The 10,444-nt window shown below is 41.8% G+C and overlaps 1 long non-coding RNA gene across 2 annotated transcripts; it reads left to right on the plus strand.

Annotated features, from left to right (window-relative positions):
* The first annotated feature begins 88 nt into the window (after positions 1-88).
* LOC132507375 (uncharacterized) lies at positions 89-6,731 on the plus strand. 2 transcript variants are annotated; one of them, XR_009536159.1, is made up of 3 exons: positions 89-275; positions 1,509-1,724; positions 6,515-6,731. It is a non-coding gene; the product is annotated as an uncharacterized LOC132507375 (long non-coding RNA). The 2 variants fall into 2 exon arrangements; XR_009536160.1 differs by lacking the exon at positions 89-275 and adding an exon at positions 747-826.
* Positions 6,732-10,444: the final 3,713 nt, after the last annotated feature.

A 10,444-nucleotide genomic window follows, 5' to 3' on the forward strand; every position in this document is an offset into this window, starting at 1 on the left:
TAGATGGGGGCGGGGCAAGGAAGAAGGCGCGGGTGCCGTAGTGGGTTCCTTGGTGGGCGGGACTACGAAGAAGTAGGAGGAACTCGGGGGCGGAGAAGGGAAAGCGACGCACGGCTCAGCAGTTCCTCGAGGGGACACTGCTGAGCCGCCTCGGCCCCCATCCGCAGACCGCCCTCCGCAGCCAGTTCAGCCGCTGGCCCAGTAGGCTGATGGAGGCACGGCGGTGGCCTCACCGGGACACTGTACTGGCTGGCCTGTGACGACGGGAAGGACTAGTACGTAACAGACAATTTTACCACAGTGAAGCTGTGACGCCCACGCTTCTTTGAGGTCAGGTTGCTGGGTGCTACGCGCCCAGCAGAGTCCCTCAGTTCAAGCAGGAGGTGGAGCTCAGAGTCCAAAATTAGTGCCGAGGAGGGGGGTGGGGCATGGTTGCAAACCTTAAAATGCAGATTCCCAGGCCTTGCAGCAGAGCCAGATTCAGTATGTCTGTGTGGGTCCCAGGTTCCTCAAGGTTTAACAAGTTCTAATGCCAGTGGTAATGGGACCACATTAAAGCAATACCGATACGGACCATCACCCCATCCACTGTCCACTGTCACTACCGCTGTCGCAGTCTTCAAGCTTGACATCCAACCCCTGCTTAATTTGTGGGGAGGAGACTTTGGCTAGTTAGTTGTCCGGAGACTAGAGTTCTAGCCTCAGCATTAATGTCTTGATCCGGGAATGTCGCATCCCCTCTCTAGGATTTAATTCCCCCACTGCAGCTGAGGACGCTGGACTATGTCAGCGTTTTCCCACCCAAAGCCCTGAGAACGTGTGACAAGTATGCCTTGAGATTTTTTTCTTTTTTTTATACATTTATTTTATTTATTTACTTTTGGCTGTGTTGGGTCTTCTTTGCTGCATGTGGGCTTTCTCTAGTGGTGAGTGGGGGTTACTCTTCGTTGCGGTGCACGTGCTTCTCATTGCGGTGGCTTCTCCTTGCGAAGCACAGGCCCTAGAGCGCGTGGGCTTCAGTAGTTGTGGCACGCGGGCTCAGTGGTTGTGGCTCATGGCCTCTGGAGAGCAGGCTCAGTAGTTGTGACTCACAGGCTTAGTTGCTTCACGGCATGTGGGATCTTCCTGGACCAGGGCTCGAACCTGTGTCCCCTGAATTGGCAGGCGGATTCTTAACCACTGTGCCACCAGGGAAGTCCTGCCTTGAGATGTTGATAGATGTGCTGTACAACCATTTTCCATGTGGACAATGGCATGAAGAAGATTGGGAAGAGCTAAACTAAAGCTATGGAAGGGTCCTTCTAGCTCTCACGTTCCTTTTATTTCAAAGATAGCCACCTCCTGAAACAGCCTTTCCTCTGTTGGATAGCTTTGTTAGAAAATTCTTACCAGTGTAATATTGAGCTGAGAATCTGTAGCTTTGAAACATTGATCCTTCGGTGCCATAGAAAATTAAGCCCACTTCTTCTTTTAAGTGGTAAGCAACTATCACCACTTCCTTTTCACAGATTCTCAGGATTGAAAGGGACCTTCCAGGTCATCTGTTCAAACCTCTCACCCTGTCATGGAAGAAACAGGGCTGGGTTTTATTGTTTGTTTTTTTCTGAGTACATACTATGTACAAGGCCCCAAACAAATATAGACACAGCATTCTCCCCACCTGCAGTGAAAACTAGTGGCAGAGGCAAAGAAAGGAAGAGTTGCAGTACAGTGTCAAGATAGAGGTAAGTACAGGCTAGAATTCCTTATAATTACATTTTAGTTAATTTCTGAAATAATTTTTCTTTATATTTTTCTAGAGTGTTTTTATTCTTTCAGATGTTTGATATAAAGTTAAACTTCTTTTGGACATTTAAAAAGCTTTTTGTTGTTTTAAAGTGTCATTTTCATAAATCTTGCTATAAAGTTCTTATAAATCTGATCTATAACATTTCTATTTTCATCACATTCCAATATTCTTTAAAACTCATATACATTGCAGTGATAATTTTATTCCAAACTCAGCATTTACACAGAAAATATAATTCTACCTACTTACTCACACTGTCTTTGAACAAAAAGGCATATGGCTTCATGTATATTTACTTTATAAAACTTGAAGACTTTTCCAGGGTTCTGTCCCTTTATTTTGTTTTAAAATTTCATCTGCTCCCAGTGTTTCAGTCCCAGCTGACTTCAACTGTCAGTTACATCCTCATGGTTCCCTATTTCATATTGAATCCAGACCTCTCCTTTTACTCTCACATCTATTGGGTTGGCCAAACAGTTTGTTCGAGGTTTTCCGTAGCCGTAAAATCTTACAGCAAACCCGAGCGAACTTTTTGGGCAACCCCAATATATAGCCACTGGCATCTTTACCATCATGTTTCACAGATACCTCAGTTTTCCCTGAACAGAATTCACTATCTTTCCCCTATCTTGAACTCCTTCTCTTGGTAAGAGGCACCAGTATCCCATTGGAATCATGGAAGCCAATAACTTGATAAACTATTATATAATCTCCCTCATTCACACTCCTCACCCATCAACCAACTAATGATAAGTATTGCTGATTCTATTTCATTAGCCCCTCTAGTAAGTATTTCCTCCTCTTCCATCACATTGCTATAGCTTTTGATCAGGCCAGTAGTGTGTTGGTAAATCAGCTCTCCAAAAAGAGAGCCCTAATTTGTAGTTTTTGCTGAGATCTATGGTGTAAATAAATACTCGCATGGCTGATTTCAAATCACCAACTGAATGTCACTGAACCTGAAGTTGGGAAGAGATATATATAATTGGCTTTTTAAGCCAGTACCAGTCAGCTCCTGTATGCCACTGGTTCACAACGGCTCTGCTATCTTTTCCCAAAATCTTACAGTAGTTTTCCTACTTTCTTTCTTTCTTTCTTTTTTTGGCTGCGTTGTGCAGCCTGTGGGATCTTAGTTCCCGGACCAAGGATTGAACCCATGGCCCCTGCAGTGGAAGCACGGACTCTTAACCAGTGAACTGCCAGGGAAGTCCCCAGTTTGCCTACTTTCAGTCTTACTTCCCTCCAAACCATATTTCACACTGTCACCAGGTCAGTCCTTCTAAAAGGCAAATCCCATTCATTCATTTGTTCATGAAGTATGAATGGAGCAGCAACTCTGTGCCAGGCAGGCAATGATCACATTTCTGTACTTGAAACCTTCAATGGCTCATGATTACCCACAGAATCAAGTTTAAATTCTCATATATGGCATGCAAGTCCTCCATGAACTGGCCTTTCTCCTCCCTCTAAAGCTTCATTCCTCCCTTCATCTTTGCTTGAAATAGTTTATTATTTAAATATCTATTTCTTGTCTGTTAATAAATACATCAAAGCACTTCAATTTGGCTCTGAGTTTACCATTGCATTTTGTGTGATATGCCAAAGTTATGGAAATTACTGGATAAGCATACAGACTTAGTAGTTAGACAGATCTAAGTTCAAATCCCGTGCTTGTTATTACCTGTGTGACCTTGCTAAATGACAATCTCTCTGTCCCAGAGTTTTCCCCTCTGTGAAATGGGAACAGTGATAGTTGATTCTTAGGATTGTTATGAAGATTAAATTAGAGAGTGTATAAAAAGTTCCTGGCACAGAGTAAAAGCTCAATAAATAATAGCTATCTTTTTTTTTTGGCCATGCCATGTGGCGTGTGGGATCTAGTTCCCTGACCAGGGATGGAACCTGTGCCTCCTGCATTGGGAGCACAGAGTCTTAACCACTAGACTGCCAGGGAAGTCCCAACAGTGGTTATCATTATCCTTACATTATTCATAACACTTATTATTAGCTTCTAAATAATTATAGATGTAGTATGGATTATATCCAAACAAAAAAGTCATATTTGCGTCACAGCCCTGTCTTTTATTTTGTCATTTCCTCTCCCGATTAAATAACATATGAATTATATACCAGCATTGCTCCTCTCTTCCTATTGAACTTTTAACATTTCTTAATTATTAGTGGTGTTTTAGCATAAACACTATGGTAGGTGATGAAGAATTCAAACAACACACACTTAGGTTGGAATTGTTCTTTAATGTTTTCAGAACATCTTTATATAACTGTATTTGATTATATGATTCATGAATTGAAGAAGTAGACAGAGCAAGTAGTATCATGATCATGGTTCCCAATTTACAAATGAGAGAAATTAAGTTCAGAAAGCCCATGTCACAATGTTACAACAGTTAATAAGATGTGGAAATGAACACCTGGTCTTCCAATTCATTGTCTTGCACTTTTCCCATTATATCAGACTATCCCTCAGACTCAGTCAACACATCACATCATTCCAGCCCCAAATATCTTCCTTGGATCTTCTAGACTATGTGAACTCATATAATTTATTTGTGACATATCATATAGCCCTCTGGTTGTTAATCTTTTTTTATGTGTACATATTTTTTCCTCAATAGATGGTAAGCTATACTTGAGGACAAGGCTAAGTCTTATGCTTCTTTCTGTCCCGTATAATACTAGCATAGTACATTGAGCATGACGAATGGATGGAGGGAGGGAGAGAAAGAGAGAGAGGGAGATTAAAAAATGTAAAAAGATTAGTTTTGCACAAATAAGTTATATACAAATTTGGCACCACAGAAAACAGCAGCTACCTGTTAGAAGTGTCATTTGCCAATAGGAGGGACAGTTATGTGTGTAGATGGGAGCAATGTAAAATTTGGGAACATATGTATGAAAGCAATGATCATGGTTTATTGATATTGCACACTAGTAAAGCTGAAAGTAACACCAATAAATAGCAGCAGCAGCAGTCAGAGACCACGATAATTCCCTGGTGAATAAGAGTTAGATCCATAGTTACCACTTGAAGAAAAAAATATTCCTAAGAGAAAGCAGTCTTGCTTTTGTAATTATAATGGACAAATAATCCAGCTACAATAGGAACAATCACCTAGTAGGTTTAGCATGAGGAATAGACATAATTCTGAACTCATAAGTAAAATATATTTCTAGAAATAAGGTTATACTATAAACACCACATCTAAAGACAGTGTACTCATCAGCAATTAAATAGCACTGTGATAGGCATTGGAAATGGTACAAAAAGGATAAGACATCGTTCCTGTTTCAACAAGTTTACACTTTGGGGAAATAAAGTATAAACACACACAAGTTATAAAAGTATAACAGTTCTTTGCAGCAATATAAGAAAAAATTATAATCTGAATATCTCCTAGCTTTCCTGTAAATCAAGATTTTAATAAAGTATGTGAAGAAAACTACATGTATAATTTTTTCCTTCAAACCATTTTCATTCACTTAGGGTCTATTATCACCTCAGAGCAGTTTGCCTTTTAAAACAGTACACATGCCGTGCAGTGCAGCCAAAACATAAAAAACAAAACAAAAACAAACAAAAAAACCCCAACAGTGTACAAAATGATGGAAAGGAGAGAAAAATTCTAAAGAAAGATCTATTGCATGTTAATAGTTCCCAGATATCTAAATTAGTTTATGAATTACTTCTCAATTAGAACAAGGTATGCAACCTTAATTATTAAGAGGGTATCAGAGGGGCTTCCCTGGTGGCGCAGTGGTTGAGAGTCCGCCTGCCTATGCAGGGGACACAGGTTCGTGCCCCGGTTCGGGAAGATCACACATGCCGTGGAGCGGCTGGGCCCATGAGCCATGGCTGCTGAGCCTGCGCGTCCGGAGCCCGTGCTCCACAACGGGAGAGGCCACAACAGTGAGAGGCCCGCGTACCGCGAAAAAAAAAAAAAGAGGGTATCAGAGTTATTTTTAACCATTGCTATAGCAGTATTATTATGCAAAATAAATATAGGTTTTCTATTTTAAAGCTGATTCTATGAGTCAGCAGGAGGAAGGACAAGTAAAATGGATAACTATAATTTTATGCAAATTATAAAACCCAAATTCATATTGCTGGATATTCCTGAAAGCCAAATTAAAGAGTGGAAGAAATTCAGAATGATTATATTGAGGGAATAATGCTATTAATAAACAAGATAACCTACATTGTCTGCCCTCACATTGTAAAACACTGGATCAATACAAATGGTAATAATTATAATTTATCACTCAACTACATGGCAAGCATGTTAATATATTTTGCTTCTAATCCTTTCATAGATCCTACAAAGTGGAATTATTTGTGTTGTACAGGTATGAAAACTGGTATTCAGAGAGAGATATATAGGAAGGATTATCTTCCTTGTTGCATCTTGTTAAAAATTTCCACCTATGAATACACAGTTTGCAGCTTTGAAATTATATTTGACTCTATGTAAGTGTAATATAGGCAATTCAGTGATGAAGTTGCCATAGTTTTTTTTGTTTTTGTTTTTTTTTCTGGCTGCACTGTTCAGCTTGCAGGATCTTAGTTCCCTGACCAGGGATCGAACCTGTGCGGCCCTGCAGCATAAGCGTGGGGTCCTAACCACTGGACCGCCAGGGAATTCCCAGTTTGTTTTTTTTTTTTAATATTCCCTTACATTTTATTGTTTCTTTTCTATCCTTGTAAAGACTCCTTCTTGGGACTTCCCTCATGGTCCGGTGGTTAAGAAAGACTCCACACTACTGATGCAGGGGGCCTGGGTTCGATGCCTGGTCGGGGAACTACATCCCACATGCCGCAACTTAAGAGTTCAGATGCCACAACTGAAAGATCCCACATGCCGCAATGAAGATCCCACATGCTGCAACAAAGACCTGGCACAGCCAAATAAATAAATATTTTTTAAAAAACAGTTTAAAAAGACTCTTTCTTGACTTATTTAACTAATTTGTGGGTTGCTAAAAATAACATCTGAAGTTTCTTTATTTCCTCATTCATTCAGTCATTCAGGCTTGAATTTTTTAAAACTATACTCACACATATGCATGTGTGTGCATGCATAAAAAGTGTGCAAAATAATACACACAAAATTGGGTTTAATGGTGATTATACCTTAGTATTGCAGGAATGAGTAGATGGTACTCAATTTTTACTTTATATAGACCGGTATTGTTTTACATTTTTTTCCAAAATACAACGGTAATATTTATCATTTTAAATATATTAAAAAAAAGACTCCATTCCTAGTAGAAGCCAGTACTATGCTAGATACTGCAATAAGTTCTAAAAATACAAAGGTGACTAAGGCATGATCCATCTGTTTAAATCTGCTGGGAGAGTAGGGAATGGTTTCATAGAGTAGGTGACATTTGAACTGTTTTTTTCAAGTGAGGAAGGGTGGAGGTGCTTTCCAGAAAAGGGAAACAGTATGTGCAAGTCGCAGATATGCGTGAGGGCATGCTGTCCTTAAGAAGACAAAATATATGTGAAAAGGAGTTAGTATGAGACAAGTCTAAAGAAGTTGGGTAGCATTAGGTTGTGAAGGGCTGTGTGTAATATGCTAAGGAGTTTGTTAGCAAAAGATGGACAAATAACTTTTTAGGCAGCTTAAACTCATTTTTAGAAAAACCTCTTTGGTAGGAGCACTGAGAGTGATGGAAGTGAGGAGACTAAAGAAGGAGGTAAATTAGGAGGTTATTGCTATGATTTAGGAAAGAGGTTGAGATTCTGAACTAAGATTCTGCCATGGCTCATATGCCAAAGGCATTTCTAGTACAATCAGCAGGATTTCATTCACAGGTGGAAGCCAAGAATGATTCTGAGGATTCTAGTATGACAAATTATTCCAATTCCAATTCTACACTCTGCTAAATAAATAGCCCCAAACGCATGCTTTTATTACATCATTTTGTTGATTAAAAACTTACACTGATCTGGAACCTAGAAAAATGGTACAGATGAACCGGTTTGCAGGGCAGAAATAGAGACACAGATGTAGAGAACAAACGTATGGACACCAAGGGGGGAAAGTGGTGGGGGCTGGTGGTGTGATGAATTGGGAGATTGGGATTGACATACATACACTAATATTTATAAAATAGATAACTAATAAGAACCTGCTGTATAAAATAAAATAGAATTTAAAAAAAAAACTTACACTGATTTCTTACAGGCCATCAAATCAAGTTTTCACATCTAATTAATCTGCCTTCTCCACCTAATCTTTTCTCTCAATTGCCCATAGACCAAGGCCATTTTCACTTACTTTTACTTTATTATCTTTGGCTTCTCTTACTTGAATGATTTTTACTTTATTATCTTTGGTTTCTCTTACTTCCCCACTTAAATATGCCATTTAAAATCCTAAGTATCGGGGCTTCCCTGGTGGCGCAGTGGTTGAGAGTCCGCCTGCCGATGCAGGGGACACGGGTTCATGCCCCGGTCCGGGAAGATGCCACATGCCGCGGAGCGGCTGGGCCTGTGAGCCATGGCCGCTGAGCCTGCGCGTCCGGAGCCTGTGCTCCGCAACGGGAGAGGCCACAGCAGTGAGAGGCCTGTGTACAGCAAAAAAAAAAAAAAAAAAAAAAAAAAAAAAATCCTAAGTATCATCTGAGGCCCAGTTCATTCATTTATTTATTCAATAACTATTTGAGCTCTTGTGGACCAGATACTGTACTAGGTCCCAGGGAGTCAAAAATGATAAACACTAAGGATCTCATGGTTAGTGATACTGATAATACAGCATGGTAAGGGCACTTATAAAGGGTAAGGACACTCCACACTGGGGTAGAGTGATGTCAGCACTATGGCTGAATAAGTTGACCCTTGCTTGTGCCCTACCCCCAACAAAAATTTGGCATCTATCCATGGACAGAAGTGCCTTTGTGAGCTGTGAGCATCTCTGCCAAGGGATCTGGGAGGAATCTTGCCCACCTGTGTGTTGGGTAACAGACATACAGAACGTGGTCCTGGTCCTGGCTGTGGACCCTGCAGTGGCCCATGAACTGGCTCCAGCCCCTCATAGCCACAGCCCAGGAACTCCTGCAAAACACTGTCTTAGACAATCACTTATGGATGAAAGAGCCATTGTGGAAGTCCAGGTTTCCAGCAGCAAACTTCCTGGACAATGTTGAAGCAAAAAAAAAAAAAAAAAAAAAATACAAGTTTGGATACATCGGAGAAGGTAAAAGAAATAGTTTGACTTTACTGCATCAACCCTCTCCCAAAGACAGCACAGCTTAGGGCCAAAAGAGATCCTCTGAGCCTGTGATATCTCTAACAAGGGAAAGTGAGAGTGTGTGAGTGACCACCTGGCCTCCCCAACTGTGGGGAACACAGAAAGGAGCTCATTTCTCTCTCAGCGCATCCATAATACTGAATCATGAACTTCAGGACTGGGGAGTGGGAAGAAGCTGGGATAGAATTCTTGGAGGGCATTAATGGGACACGGCTCACACTATGTTGTGGACTCCATCAAGAAACCATAGCTGCTGGGGACACATCACCCATGGTCCCCCCAGCTGGTCCACGAGCACCCCCAGTTCCTGGCACAACTCGTGCACACGCACATTCCCCCCCCTCGGTGTCCAGCTCCCTGCGTGCATTTCTGACAACAGTAGTGATGAAACCAAGTGGGGCCCTGTGGGGCTCCTGGGCCCTGAGGCCTCTCTTTGTCCCTCATTTCTTGTAGGCAAGACTCCAGCCTCCATGACCTTCCCTGAGTTCCGAAGGGCAGATTTGAACAGTTGCTAAGCAAGGGAGGAGCAGCCAAGAGACCACCTGAGGCCAGATTAAAGGGACCAGAGAAGCTCATCAAGATTAGGAGACCACCTGAGACCCTGTATACACCCTCATCTTGTCAGCAAACCCACTCTTGGGAAGTACATAAAGTTATAGTTATAAAACTCTTTATTTATTTATTTTAGTTATAAAACTCTTCATTGGGCTTCCCTGGTGGCGCAGTGGTTGAGAGTCCGCCTGCCGATGCAGGGGACGCGGGTTCGTGCCCCGGTCCGGGAAGATCCCACATGCTGTGGAGTGGCTGGGCCCGTGAGCCATGGCCGCTGAGCCTGCGCGTCCAGAGCCTGTGCTCCGCAACGGGAGAGGCCACAACTGTGAGAGGCCCGTGTACCGAAAAAAAAAACTCTTCATCAAATCCTCCTGGGTTGGGACACATAGTTTTTCAAGGCAGGAGTCTGCTATGTCCCCCTTTGCCTGGCAAAGTAATAAAGCTACTCCTTTCTACTCCAGAGCACTCTCTCTGCGTTTCTATTTGGCACCGGTGAACAGAGGCTGAGTTTTTGGCAACAATGAAAGCTAATTTTGGCATATGGCTAGTGAGCACACACAGAAAGCCAGCCAGAATCTGCAGGCCGGAGAAAAACCCCAAACTTGAGCTTTAGTACCACCTTTGGGAAAACAAAAGGGAAGATATCAGCACTGGGAGAGATAGTTAAAGGATTGAAGAGGGCATTTTAGGCACCATGAACAGTTTGACCAAAGTCTGAGATTGAGAAGCACCACTCTATACTGGAAGTGGAAGAAGTTGGGAGCCAATGGGAGCTGCAGGAATTTTGGTGGGAGACAGAGAGTGGAAAATGAGTCTGGAGATGCAAGCC

The sequence above is a fragment of the Lagenorhynchus albirostris genome, chromosome 16, assembly GCF_949774975.1.
Source record: "Lagenorhynchus albirostris chromosome 16, mLagAlb1.1, whole genome shotgun sequence".
In the NCBI taxonomy this organism is placed as follows: Eukaryota; Metazoa; Chordata; class Mammalia; order Artiodactyla; family Delphinidae; genus Lagenorhynchus; species Lagenorhynchus albirostris.